General features: G+C 40.0%; 1 protein-coding gene across 3 annotated transcripts in view; it reads left to right on the top strand.

Moving 5' to 3' along the window:
* Nucleotides 1-2,668: 2,668 nt before the first annotated feature.
* MKRN1 (makorin ring finger protein 1) overlaps nt 2,669-13,264 on the top strand; it is a 35,499-nt gene continuing 24,903 nt past the window's right edge. Inside the window, exon 1 of one of the 3 annotated variants that reach the window (XM_027842355.1) lies at nt 2,669-2,840. The gene's annotated coding sequence lies outside the window, so the exon portion shown is untranslated. The remainder of the gene's footprint in view (nt 2,841-13,264) is intronic. The other 2 variants (XM_027842354.1, XM_027842353.1) reach the window with 2 other exon arrangements.

Below are 13,264 nucleotides of genomic sequence, written 5' to 3'. Positions count from 1 at the left end.
ACCAGGTTTTGATTATAACCACATAACCAAGACAATCTTAGTGTTAATGTTATTGTCTCTAGGGATTGTTTTTATCCAGGCTGGAAACTCTGGTCAGGGACCACTGTACCTCGTAATACACTTTGATTAACTGACAACTGAATTTCCTTTTAGTTTCTTCCTAATTGTTTCAGGTTACAATGCTCTTCTCTCTTTAGCTAAACTATAAGCTAAAGTAGGAGTGCAATGAACTTATTCTACTTATTTTCTGTCATAGCTTCACAGATTCTTACAGCTGGAAAGGGTCATAGGGACCATGTAGTTCAACCTCCCTTCTCTTAGAAATAAGGAAGTTGAGGACATGAGGTTGAAGGGTCTCTAAGGCACTTTCCAGCTGCAGCATTCTATGACTTTCTAAAGACTGAGAACTCAAGGAGTCTAACTAGGGCTTTACAGCAAGTATGGAGCCCATCTGCAGGTGGATCAGAAGTCAATGACCATTTAAGTGCTTACTATATGCTTAGAAGTGCTAGGCATACAAATACACATAGAAACAAAGATAGTTCCTGCACTCAAGGAGCTTATATTTGAAACAGAGAGGACTATACAAAAAAGGCGCTTGGAAAAGGGACAAGGAGGAGAACCTTTGAGGAGGCATGGTAGAGAAAGTCTGGAATGCAGACTGAGTGCTCTCTTTATATGGAGGTTCTGGGAGAAGGCATCCAATGTGAGGGAGAGGCCACAGGGATGGAAGGTTTTTCCAATGCGTCAATTCCAGGGCTGGAGTGAGGCTTCAGAATAAAGGGCTGGGTCATGGTAGAGGAAGTCCAAAGCGCAGCCTGAGAGGAAAATCAGAAAGGTTTTAAAGTTCAGGCCATAGCAACCTATCTCATAAGACTGACTTAATTTTTTTTCATTCAGACTTTCAGTTATATTACAATACTGTCAAGTTCTGACCTTAATAACCAGAACAGCCAGAGCTTCCATTGACAGATGACAGGTGACTGGAAGCTTGGGAGGAAGCCTCAATTACAGGAAGTAGATCACAGTTATGCCTCGCTCCCAGTAAAAGGGACATTTCTGACAAGTAGTATATAAGTAGAATCCCATTTACTCATTAACATCCATTCCTCTTTCAGACACGTTTTATCCAAATTTCTGTCTGATTTCAAATAGTCAAACTGAAATCTATAAGGGTTTTCATTGTGTCATTATAATTAATGATAATCATGATATACTGTATATTACTTAACTTATATTAATATAATATGTTATACTTTGTTATATAATTGTACTATGTATTCTACATTGTTATAAAATGATATATTAATAGAATTCTATGCCATATTGGTATCCAACATAGTACGTATAAATATTTATTTACTCAATTATAATAACATTTAATTATGTAATATGCATTGTTATATAATTATATGTTATTAAGTATAATTCTATAACTTCAAGTCTCCTAGCCAAATATCTATTCTTCTACAAGAAGCCTTTTTCAATCCCCCTTAATGCTACTATCTTTCCTCTGTTGATTATTCCCAATTTATCGGGTATATGTCTCATATGTACCTAACTGTTTGCTAGTTATCTCTCAAGTTGGATTGTAATCTCCTTGAAAACAGGGACTGTCTTTTGCCCTTTTTTGTTTCTCCCCCCTCTTTTATATATTTATTTTTAGTTTTTTATTCTTAGTTTCCCACATTCACTTTTATAAAATTCTGAGTTCCAAATTTTTTCCCTCTCTCCCCTCTCTTCCCCTCCCTTCTCCCCAAGACAGTATGCAATCTGATATAAGCTTTACATGTTTTTGCCTTTCTTTGTAACCCCAGTGCTTAGTACAGTGCCTGGCATGTAGTAAGCTGCTTAATAAATGCTTGTCAATTGAACAGCTAAAGTAAAGAAATATTAAGGGAGGCTTAAGTATATTAGGTGGACATGCTACATAATCTGGGCCAAAGCTTTTGTCAATCACAGAGCCCTAGGTAATACAGACATTATGTATATGAGCATGAATGTATATCTATATAGACATCTTATATATATATTATATATATAAGATGTCTATATAGCTATGTGACCAGACGGTCCCTCAATAAGCATCTATTATACCATGTACCAGGCACTCCACTAAATACTGGAGGGTACAAAGAAAGGCAAAAGACAGCGCCTTCCCTCGAGGAGCTCACAGTCTAACGGGAGCGACAACATGGAAACAACTCTGTAAAACAAAACAAATTGGAGACAATCAACAGAGAAGGCATACATATTTTCAATCCTCAGGATGATGCTGATGATGCCGATGATGCTTTTGATGCCGATGTTGATGATTGGAGACGGAGCACACCTGCACAGAGCCACAGTCACTCTAGCCCCTCCCGTTTGCCGGTAGAAAGCGCGCTCCACCAATCAGAGGGAAGCTAGAGGAGCCGTGTGGGCGGGCAGAGGGCGCTCTCCGGCCGAGGCCCCCCCCCTTTGTTCAGCGCAGACCGCAGGATGGGGGGATGGGGAGGGGTGGCGCGACGCCGTTTGGGGAGGTGGTGAGGAGTAGGGAGAGGCTAGCCCAGTCTCTCCTCCCTTCTCTCCTCCCTCCTCCCCCCCCCCCCGTTCCCCCTCCGCCGCCTGGCCGGAAGTATGTGATCCCGGAAGTTCCGGTGCCATTGCTGTGTGGGATAAACAGTAATGGCGGAGGCTGCAGCTCCCGGAACAACAGCCACAACATCAGGAGCGGCAGCGGCGGCGGCGGTGGCAGCGGCCTCCCCCACCCTCACCCCCACAGTCGCCTCCCAGTCCCCGGCGGCGGGAGGAGGAGGGGGAGGCAGCGGCGGTGGCTGGACCAAACAGGTCACCTGCAGGTAAAGCGGCTAAGAGGCTGAGAGAAGATGGGGGGGGCGGGGAAGGGAGAGAAAGCCGGCGTTCCCATGACCCCCGCCCGGGGGCGCCGCTGCCCCCGCACCCCGCGGCCTTCCCCTGCCCAGCCCTGGCGCCCCCAAACCTGGGGGACGCCCTTCTGGCAGCTTCCTCCCTTCTTCTCTGGGCTCCTGGCGGGGGGCCCCCGCCCAGTCTCTCCCCTCTTCTTTTTTTCTTAAATCATCGCAGTCCATGAATTGGGGGGAAAGCGCCATTCGAGGAGGAAGGAGTGGAGTGATCGCCCCTTTATCCCAGCCCGTGTCATGCGCGAATTTGTCCCCCAAATCTCGTCGCCCGGGTTTCCCTGGGAGGAAGTGGGGGTTGGGGGGTGTCGTTCTTCCTTTGACACTCAAGGTCTTTCCTTGGGGCCTTGGAGTCCCCGCAGAGGGCCCCAGTGAGATTGCCCTGGCTCTCCAGCCTCCTGTCCTCTGGGCTACCCAGCCACAACTGGTTACAAAGGCTGTTATTTATCTCCCCTGCTGTGAGAAGTCGCTTTTGTATTTTTCCTCTCCCCGTTTATCCGACTTGACGTTTCTGGGCTTTGTCTAGAACCAGATCCGAGGCCCAGAAAGCTATCCTACCCGAACTTATCTCGAGGACGCAACTCACCTTCCCGGTTTGGAATCTATCTCTCTACTTCTGGAAGCAACAAAACCTTGGTGTTCAGATGCTTGCTGCACTCCCCATAAATCAGCTTTGCTCTAGTATAAACAGAGATTTCTGCTTTGTCTTAGCCCACTTGATAGTGTACGCAATGAACTAAAGGATCATTTTCAGAGAAAGATACTTTATTTGCAGCATGGGTATTAGTCACTTCAAAATGCTTAGTCAGCATTTAGGCTTTAATAGTGCTGAATTAAGATGGTCCAGCTGAGTATTAGAAGAGAAAGTGTTTGTTGAGTGAGATAATTTTAGGATGTCTATCTTTTTTTAATGCTATGTATTTTTTATGTTGTAGGCTTGAAGTTTATTATTTTTTAGTATTAATTTCAGGTCCTTTTTTGTCTTTAATGCTGGTATTTTAAGTAATCAAGACTTGCAAAATTTCATTCAATAAACCTTCCATTCAGTAGAGTATAAAACACAATTGGGCATATTTCCCATTTCAGATGTAGGAAAGAGGCTGGATTGAAGTGGAAAATTGACTCAGGATGGGAATTTCAAAAATTCCTTTTCGTGAAACCAAATTTTGGGGGTATGATTTCCATTTATTTTTTGCTATTCTCAGCTATCACTGTGGACAGTCTAGAATTTTAGGTGATATTTGAGTCTCTTTTTACCAGGATGGTGGAATAAAAGGTTAATATTAAATGCTTTATTCTTGGAGTACTTCATTAGCCTTCTGGGTATACCAGTCTTTTATGGCCTATGGTCTTCCCTATGCAATTTCTTGAAATAAAATTCCTTGAATAGTTTTGTAATTTTAGATTTTTGCCTACAAAGACCTGCTCCAGATACTTATTACCTGTGTGACTCTGAGCAAGTCCCTTAAGCTCTCTCGGCCTCAGTTTTCTCATCTCTTAAACAGAGACGATACCCTACCTCACAAGGTAACAGTCGAATGAGGAAATATGTAAAAATACTTTGCAAACTTCCAGTATATTAATGTTAGCTATTCTTAGCAATGATACATAATTATAGGAGCTCATCCTAATTTAGTCGAACAGTCATAACCCACCATCAACTTGATTTTTACAAACATCTGTTTTTATTGCTCTCCTTTGACCCCTCTATTCTTGGCCAACCTTTCCATCATTTATACCAAAATTGTTGTAGAAAAAGGAGAATTGGATTCTAGTCTCAGTTTATTATGGGAGCTTGGTAAAGTCAATTTAGTTATCTTTATCCCAGAAGTCTAATCTTCAAAATAAATCTCCAGTCTTGTGACCCCTTCCAGATCTAATATCCTTTAAAGATATATCCATGCAGAGGACCTTGTTTCTTTCTTTCTTCCAATTTGTGTGCAACATCATCCATGCAAAACACAACTATTCTCTTAAGCTTTACTGATTTTCCCTGACCCATCATTCCATGAATTCTTGATTTTCCTTCAGCAACATAATGGATCAGAATTAGTCTGTGAGCCTAGCTTAGGGGTTGTTACTAATCCAGTGTGGGAATCCTTTTGTGTTGTGGACAGTGAGGAATTTTTATAGTTCAGAACCTCAGTAGACCTGACCTGCACAGTGTTTTTTAAAAGATTATGCTGCTCTAATCCTAGTATTTGGTTCTCATGTAAAGCAGTGAGAGACAGATCAAATAGGTAAATAGAGAATTAGCCTTGTTATACTGAAAGACCTGTGTTCAAGTTCCAATTCCTGACAAATGTTAATGGTGTGACTTTGGTGAAGACGCTTATCTTCAAGACACAGGAGACAACTTGTAAGCCACAAGTTCCAGAACAGTTGGTTGTTGATATACATTTGTGGCTGGAGTTTCCTTGCCAGAACTTTACTACATCAATGAAACCATGAGTCTGACATACATGTATATCTTTATATGTGACCTTATATAACATACTACCTAGTAAGAATTAGGATGAATTTACCATGATAATGGGAATTTGTCAAAATATAATCATTGTTTCCAGTCATTTTCAGTAGACTCCATTTCCAAATGCAACTCCGTCTCTATGTATCGATCATCCTTCCTTTCCTTGAATAGAGGAATAAGATGCCTAAAAGTAGAGACTTCTTGTCAAAATTGTTCAGATTACTTGACTATCAATTTTTAAAAAACAAAACAGAAACTAGGGAGTTGGAGGGCAGGGAAAGGAACAGGGATGACTAGGCATCTTAATAAAAATCATGATTCTTGGAATTAAACCAGAGTCTCTGTAATGCAGTCCATGATGTAGAATGACATTATAGGTAAGACTAAGTTATAAATAGCTTCTTCCAGTACTCCTTGTAACTAAACCCTTTTGGAAAGGGTCCAAGGTGGTCCTGTGTTATACTGTTGGTGTTACAATAAGGCTACAGTGTATATGTTTCTTTACCGCATATCCTCCACAGATCTAGGCATTTGTCCAATGCTGCCTTCCTCACAAAAAGTATAATGCCTTCTAGAAGCTGGCTAAAGCTACTTTTCCTCAAGTGTCCAAGAACACAAAACTTGTTCAACCTTTTTAATAGAGGGTACTTATTTTCATTGATTCTATCTGATGTTCTATTGTTATTTCTCATGACGTTTTTCCTCTGCAACTTAATGTTAAATACTTCGTGGTTCTGTATCATGCAGCCTCTGTCCCCCCCACCACTTTCCCCAAAGCTATTAATATTTCCGTCCCTTTTGTTTGAGAATCAGGATGAGACCTTAGCATTCTACCATTCTTTAGCATCTCTAAGGATAAAATAGGTGGGGTTAAAAACAATTAAAGGCTTAATCATATAACTCATTTATATAGTATTTCAGATACATTCCTCAGAGGCCCATAAGGAAACTGAAGTCATTCAGCAAGCATTTATTAAGCACCTACAATGTGCCAAGCACTGTGTTCATCACTGGGAGTACAAAGAAAGACCAGAAACAGTCTCTACTCACCAGGAACAGTCTAATTGGGGGCTGGGGTGGGGGGGAGAAGACAGCATACAAACAACTATGTACAAGCAAGGTATGTACCAGATAAATTAGAAATAATCAACAGGAAAAAGGCGGCAGCTTTAAAGAGGATTGGGAAAGGTTTCTGATAGAAGGAATGATTTTAGCTGGGACCTGAAAAAGTGAGGAAGGCCAGGAGGTGGGAATGAAATGGGAAAGAATTCCAGACTAGGAAGGGGCAGGAGACAACTAGAGAAAATGCCTAGAGGTGAGAGATGGAGTGTCTCCTGTCAGGAACAGTAAAGGAGGCCAGTGTCACTGGAGAGTATGTGAAGGGAGGAAAAGGTGTGTATATAAGAAGACTGGACCGGTAGAAGGGATCCAGGTTATGAAGGGCTTTGAACCCTAAGTGATGGGGAGCCATTGGAATTTATTGAATAAGGCGACATGATCAGACCTGTACCTTAGGAAGATCAGTTTGACAGCTGAGTGAAGGATGGAGTGTAGTGGGGAGAAACTTGAGTCAGGGAGACCAGTCAAAAGGCTATTGCAGTAGTCCAAGTGTGAAGAGATGAGGGCCTGAATATGGGTATTAGCAATGTCAGATGGGAGAAGGAGGCATTTAGGAGAGGTGGTATGAAGGTTGAAATGACAGGACTTGGTAACCAATTGTTATGGGGGTCTAAGAAATTCAAATGATTTGCTCAAGGCAAGACAGAGTATACTCTGCAAATTATAATTTTGTTTACTCGTGTGATTTGTGCAATACTCAGGTAAGTGTCCCACCAAATGATATTTATAGCAAATAAATCATCATCTTCAACTAATCAGCATCATAATTTTACTCTTGTATCAGACACTTTAGAAATAGCTGACCTCGTCTTAAATTCTCTTTCATTAAAGGTTGCTAATTTAGAACAGGACATAAATATATAGTGTTTGGATTTCATCTGGATACCTTTATATTATATTGCTACTATAACTACATTAAAATAAAGCTGCTTAGATGGAAAAGTCTCTCTGGAAGTGATGTTCATGTTCTTTGATTTGTTACTCAGTTTTTTAACCTGAAAACTATTTGGAATTGCTTTTGTGTGTTTAAAAAAAACCCTCACTTAAAAAATTTCTATTAATAAAATAAATTGATCCAATGAAATCAACTAAGTATTAAGTAATAGAAAAATATATCTGAGTGTGTGCTTGACACATTGGGGGCAGTACAAGGAAGTAGAACAAGCACCATGCCATGAGAGAACCTGCATCTAGTGGCAAAGACTGTTGTACCAGCAAGAAGAATTCAGTTAGAGTATAAAAGATTTCATGATTAAACATTAAATTAATCAACAAACAAATAAAGATGTATTCTTAGATCTCTAGGGAATTGTAATGAATGCCTATAAGCATACTGACTGGATCCATGAAACTTTCATAAGCTTCTGATGGGTTCCAACTGGCCACAATGTTCAAGTTTCCAAGAGATTTGATTCGCATATTTCTTAAGTATCTGCTCTGTGTAAAGTGCCGGGGATATACAGGTGGAGTAAGGAACAGCCTCTGTCCTCAAGGACTTGGTGATAGATTAGTGTGTTGAATGAGTGCATGGGGCCAGATGGTGTATTCTTGACCAAGGAAGTGTGGTGATCAGAATTCTGAACTTGAAGATCAGGCTTCTGTATGTTGATGGACTTTGAGTTAGGGAGGTGACTTAAAAGACTATTACAGTACTGTAGGTGAGATACTGAGAGCCTAAACTAGAGTAATGGGAATGAAAAGGAGAAAGACAAATTTAAGAAATGTTGAATTGGAATGGACAGTACTGAGTTTGACAACTGATTGGATGTAAGGAGAGAGGAAAAAAGCAAATACCCTGACGTCTTTATACCTGGATGACTGAGGAAAATGCTGGTATGGAAATAATGATATTAGGAAGACGGACAGGTTTTGGGGGAGGGACAATAAATTCAGCTTTGGGCACATTTGAATTTGATCCAGGAGATGTACACCAGGCAGTTGGAAATGTGAACCTGGTGCTTAGGGGAAAAATTGGTCCTGGAGATAAAGATTAGAGAATCATATACATAGAAATGATTATTAAAGATGAAATAATCAAGAAAAAATATATAAAGTCCAGGATAGCAGCATAAAGTTACTGTGTCCAAAAATCCAGAGATTCTCAAAGTTTGAGGGGATCTTAGAGGTTATCTAATCCAGCATTTGTCCACCAAGTGCAAGAATTAGTTCTGTATTTCTTCGTTTCTTAATCCTCTAATCCTTCCCCCCTCCTCCCCCAGTTAAATTCAACAAGGGGATTTATCGAGCTCTTATTTGTAAAATAGGTACAGAGCTTACAAAAACAAAAATGAAACCCTGCCCTTGAAGAGTTGATATTCTGTTTGGGGGATACAAAATGTACAAATGTATATGAGTAAAAAATTTATACAAAGTAATTCCAAGAGGGAAACAGGAATATCTGGAGGAAATCAGAAAGGTCTCTTGTAAGAGGTGGCACCTAAGCTGTCCTTTGAACAAGATTGATAAGGGGGCAGTGCATGGTAGACACAGGTTCCCACTTGGGCAAAGACATGGAGGCAGGAGATAGATGCCTCCGTCTAGTTAGGGACCAGCTTATCTATTTTCCCTTCAGAATATCCTTTGAACAAATGTCACCATCCTAGCGCAGGTCCGAATTATCTCCTGCCTACCTAAAGTGATCTTCCTGCCACAGATCTCTCCTGTTCAGTCAGTTCTACACAGTACTGCCTGGTAAAAGCTCCTAACATAGCACCCTAAACTTGAGCTATGCCCAAAAATATTCATAGGCTTTTGTTTGCCTGTGAAATAAGAGTAGAGGCCTGACATTCAAGGCCTTCTATGATTTGGCTCCAGCTCATGTTTAAAGAGGCAGCATGGAATAATGATTAGAGGACTGAACTTGGAGTCAGGAACCTGGGTTAAAATCCCACTTCACTGTCCACATGACCCTTGGCAAGTCACTTCATCTCTTGATACTAGTTTCTTTTGTAAAATAAAGGGGTTGGACTCAGATCTAAATGTATTTTAGATACTTTGTTCTTGCATTCGGTATTTTCTCTTCCATGTATTTGCTGCCTCCCAGACTCGTAGTGGTGTAGTGGATAGAGGGTTGGACCTGGAGTCAGGAAGACTCAACTTTCTGAGTTCAAATCTGGCTTCAGACACTTACCAGCTGTGTCACCCTGGTCAAGTTACTTAACCATGTTTGCCTCAGTTTCCTCATCTGTAAAATAAGCTGGAGAAGGAAATGGCAAACCACTCCAGTATCTCTACCAAGAAAACCCCAAATAGGGTCACAAAAAGTCACACAACTGAACAACAGAAATTTCCCTCGAATGTCCTCCTTTCTTATTTAAATCCCACCCCTCCTTTGAGGCTCAACTTAAATGTTACTCCATGAAGTCTTGCTTGATCTTCCCCAGGTACAAGTAATTTCTTTGGCCTCTCAACTGTTACTTTGTACCTCTTAGACACTTAGGTCCTCTTTTACGTTATAGTTACTTGTAATAGTTGATATATTTTATAGAGCTTCCTGTCTTACAAAGCAGTTTCTAAGTATTCTCAAGTGATTTTTGAAATAACTGTGAGATGGGTAGCTTTAAGTATTTCACAGTGGAGGAAACTGAGAATCCAAGAAGGTTGTGACCTTTCCAATACAGCTACTAAGGGGCAGAGCTAGAATCTGAACTGACAGCTTCTGGCTCCTGTGTTCTCTTTGGTATTATTTGGCTGCTGCATCTCTTTTGCCGGGGTATAAATTCCTGGAGCTAGGATTCATATCTTTTTTTTAATTTAATTTTATTTTTATTAATTTATTTTTAGTTTTCAACATTGACTTCCACAAGATTTTGAGTTCCAAATTTTCTCCCCATCTCGTCCCTCCCCCCACCTCAGGACTGTGTGAATTCTGAATACTCCTTCCCCTAATCTGCCCTCCTTTCTATCTCCTCCCCCACTTCTCTTATCCCCTTCCCCTTCTCTTTTCCTATAGGGCAGGATAGATTTCTATACCCCATTGCCTGTATATCTTCCCAGTTGCATATGAAAACAATTTTTAACATTTGTTTTTAAAACTTGGGGTTCCAAATTTTCTTTCTTCTCTCCTCACCCTCACTCATTGAGAAGGCAAGCAAGGTTATACATGTGTAGTCACACAAAATACTTCAATAGTAGTCATGTTGTGAAAAACTAACTATATGTCCCTTCATCCTATCCTACTGGGGTTCATATCTTTATTTAACTTTTTAGCTCTTTCAGTCCCTAACAATGTCTTGTACAGAAGTACTTTTTTTTTTTTTAAAACTTGAATCCAGGTCACATGATTGGCCAGCTTCTTAGAGTGTCTACTACTACTTGAAGAACTCATTCCATTGTGAAAAAGTTACCTTGTTAAGTTAGTATCTGTCTTTTTGGAACTTTATACTGAGTGTAATTTTATACTGAGTTCCGTCTTTTTCATGACTTCCCTTCAGATATTTGATCTATTATGTCTCCCTATAGTCTTTTTCTAGACTCATCATCTATGATGCCTTCAAAGTTCACACCTAAATTATTCTCTGAACATACTCTATAGTTTTTAAGTGGCAGTGTTAAGACGTGGCACTCAGAAATGAACACAGTACTCTACTCTGTTGTCTGAGTAGCATGGAGTACAGTGGGACTGTTACTTTCCATGATCTAGATACTATATTTTTTTAATGCCGCCTAAGGTTATGTTAACTTTAGCAGCCCAGTTATACTGTTGACTCATTTAGCCTGCCGCCAACTAAAACTCCCCCAGGTCTTTTTTCATAAACACACACATATTCACACACCCCAAAACCAGAGAAATGTCAATGTCATTTCTGTACACTTGTAAAAGAAATACCTAAACCTATAATGCTTGCTCACCTGTTGTGGAATCATATAGACACAATCTTGATATTGAAATTAATGTCTGTAACGGGTATATCCCCAAGCCTCAAGCTGCAGCTGTTCTTTAGCCAAGAGGGACTTAACAGACCAAAATAAGGGATGCTTGACAGGCAGAGAGACAAGGAGTTACATCCAAATAGAGTGGACGCTCACTTGGACTGCTTCCTTTGCGAGAGGGGAAGAAGGAGCTGGCCTGTCGAGCCTTTGCTCTAGCCATCAATGACTAATGTGCCTCCTTTCTTCTGATACTTCACTTTTCCTTTTCATCTTCCCTTTCAGGGGTGCAAGCATTTTGTCTTTCTTGGTACAGCTGGGGCGGGGGGGCGGAGCAAGCAGAGTGAAGTGCATATTTCAGTGCATGTTTTTGAAAAGTAATCTCTCCAGTCTTTTCCCGAATTAGAACTACCTGATCCTGTAGTTGTTCAATTATTTTTTTACTTAAATGTAGAGGTGGGTTTTTTGGTTTTTTTTTTTTACTGTATAATTGGAAATACGCAATCAGCCTTCCCCTCTGCGGTACAGGGAAGAAGTCACATTTTTTCAGGTCCTCTTCAATCCAAGTTTGGTCATTAAAATCACACAACCAGATATAATAGAGCTTTCCGTTTATCCTTGTCAAATGTCATCTAGATGTTACCCCAGTGGTTTTTCTTTTAGATGTTCCCTCTTGTTTTTTTTTACCATTGGGTTGTTAAAATTTTATTTTATTCTGTCAGCCCCTGATTATACCTATATCATGAGCAACATTTTGCTAGCCTGTTAAGATCATATTGAATTTAATTCTGTCATCTTGTATGTTAGCCTAGTTTTATATGATCTAAAAATTTGATAAATGTATGTTTATATCCATGTTGTTTACTTAGTTGACTAGGCCAACAGTCATTAATCAAATACTTAAATGGAATTATTCATCAGGGTTCAAATTAACACTTTTAACACTAAATTTTTTATCAACCAGGGCTGTTATGAAAGACTCTTAAAATCTTGACTGCAGCAGATATACTATATCTACAGTATTCCATTTGCCTATCAAGCTAGTAACCTTATTAGAAAAGGAAAAGTAGTGGGGCAGCTAGGTGGCGCGGTGGATAGAACACCGGCTCTGGATTCAGGAGGACCTGAGTTCAAATCCGGCCTCAGACACATAATACTTACTAGCTGTGTGACCCTGGGCAAGTCATGTAACCCCATTGCCTACCCAAAAAAAAAAGAAAAGAAAAGGAAAAGTAGGCAGTTCAGTAAATGTGTGATAATCTTGGCCAAATTTGGCTTGTAAACCTATGTTGGCAAGTAGTGATCACTACATTAGTTTCTGGATGCTTATAAACTATTCTCTAAATGATCTATTTTTAAAAAATTTTAGAGATCAGTGTCAAACTGACCTGTAGTTTCTGGGATCCTCCTTTTTTCACTCCATTTTTAGCATAAAGTCCCAATTATGAAAATCTTCTGGTACTCTATAGTTCCTTAGAGATTACCAACAGTCCAGTGGTTCTGAGATTATTTCTGTAAGTTATTTTAGCAAGAATTATAAGGAAAAATCAAAAGTCTGAAGACTTGAACACGTTTAAAACAGCTAGTATTCTTTTTTCTGTTCTTACCTATCTTGAGGTATAGCCCTGTTTACATTGTCTGTTCTATAATTTCCAGTGTGAAGACTAGTCTTCTTGTTAAAGATGAAAATAGGAACTGAGAAGTTCTATATTTTCACTGTCTTCTGGTTAACAATGTCAGCTTCCCTAATCAGCTATCACCTTCATTTTTTTTTTTTGTTCTGAATCCAGCTTTTTGCTTTTGTTTTTGTTTTTTTAGGCAATTGAGGTTAAGTGACTTGCCCAGGGTCACACAGCTAGTACGTGTCAAGTGTTTTGTCTGAGGTCGC

This window comes from Vombatus ursinus, unplaced genomic scaffold, assembly GCF_900497805.2.
Source record: "Vombatus ursinus unplaced genomic scaffold, bare-nosed wombat genome assembly UNPS02014870.1, whole genome shotgun sequence".
In the NCBI taxonomy this organism is placed as follows: Eukaryota; Metazoa; Chordata; class Mammalia; order Diprotodontia; family Vombatidae; genus Vombatus; species Vombatus ursinus.
This window is presented reverse-complemented; position numbering and strand designations above follow the sequence as displayed.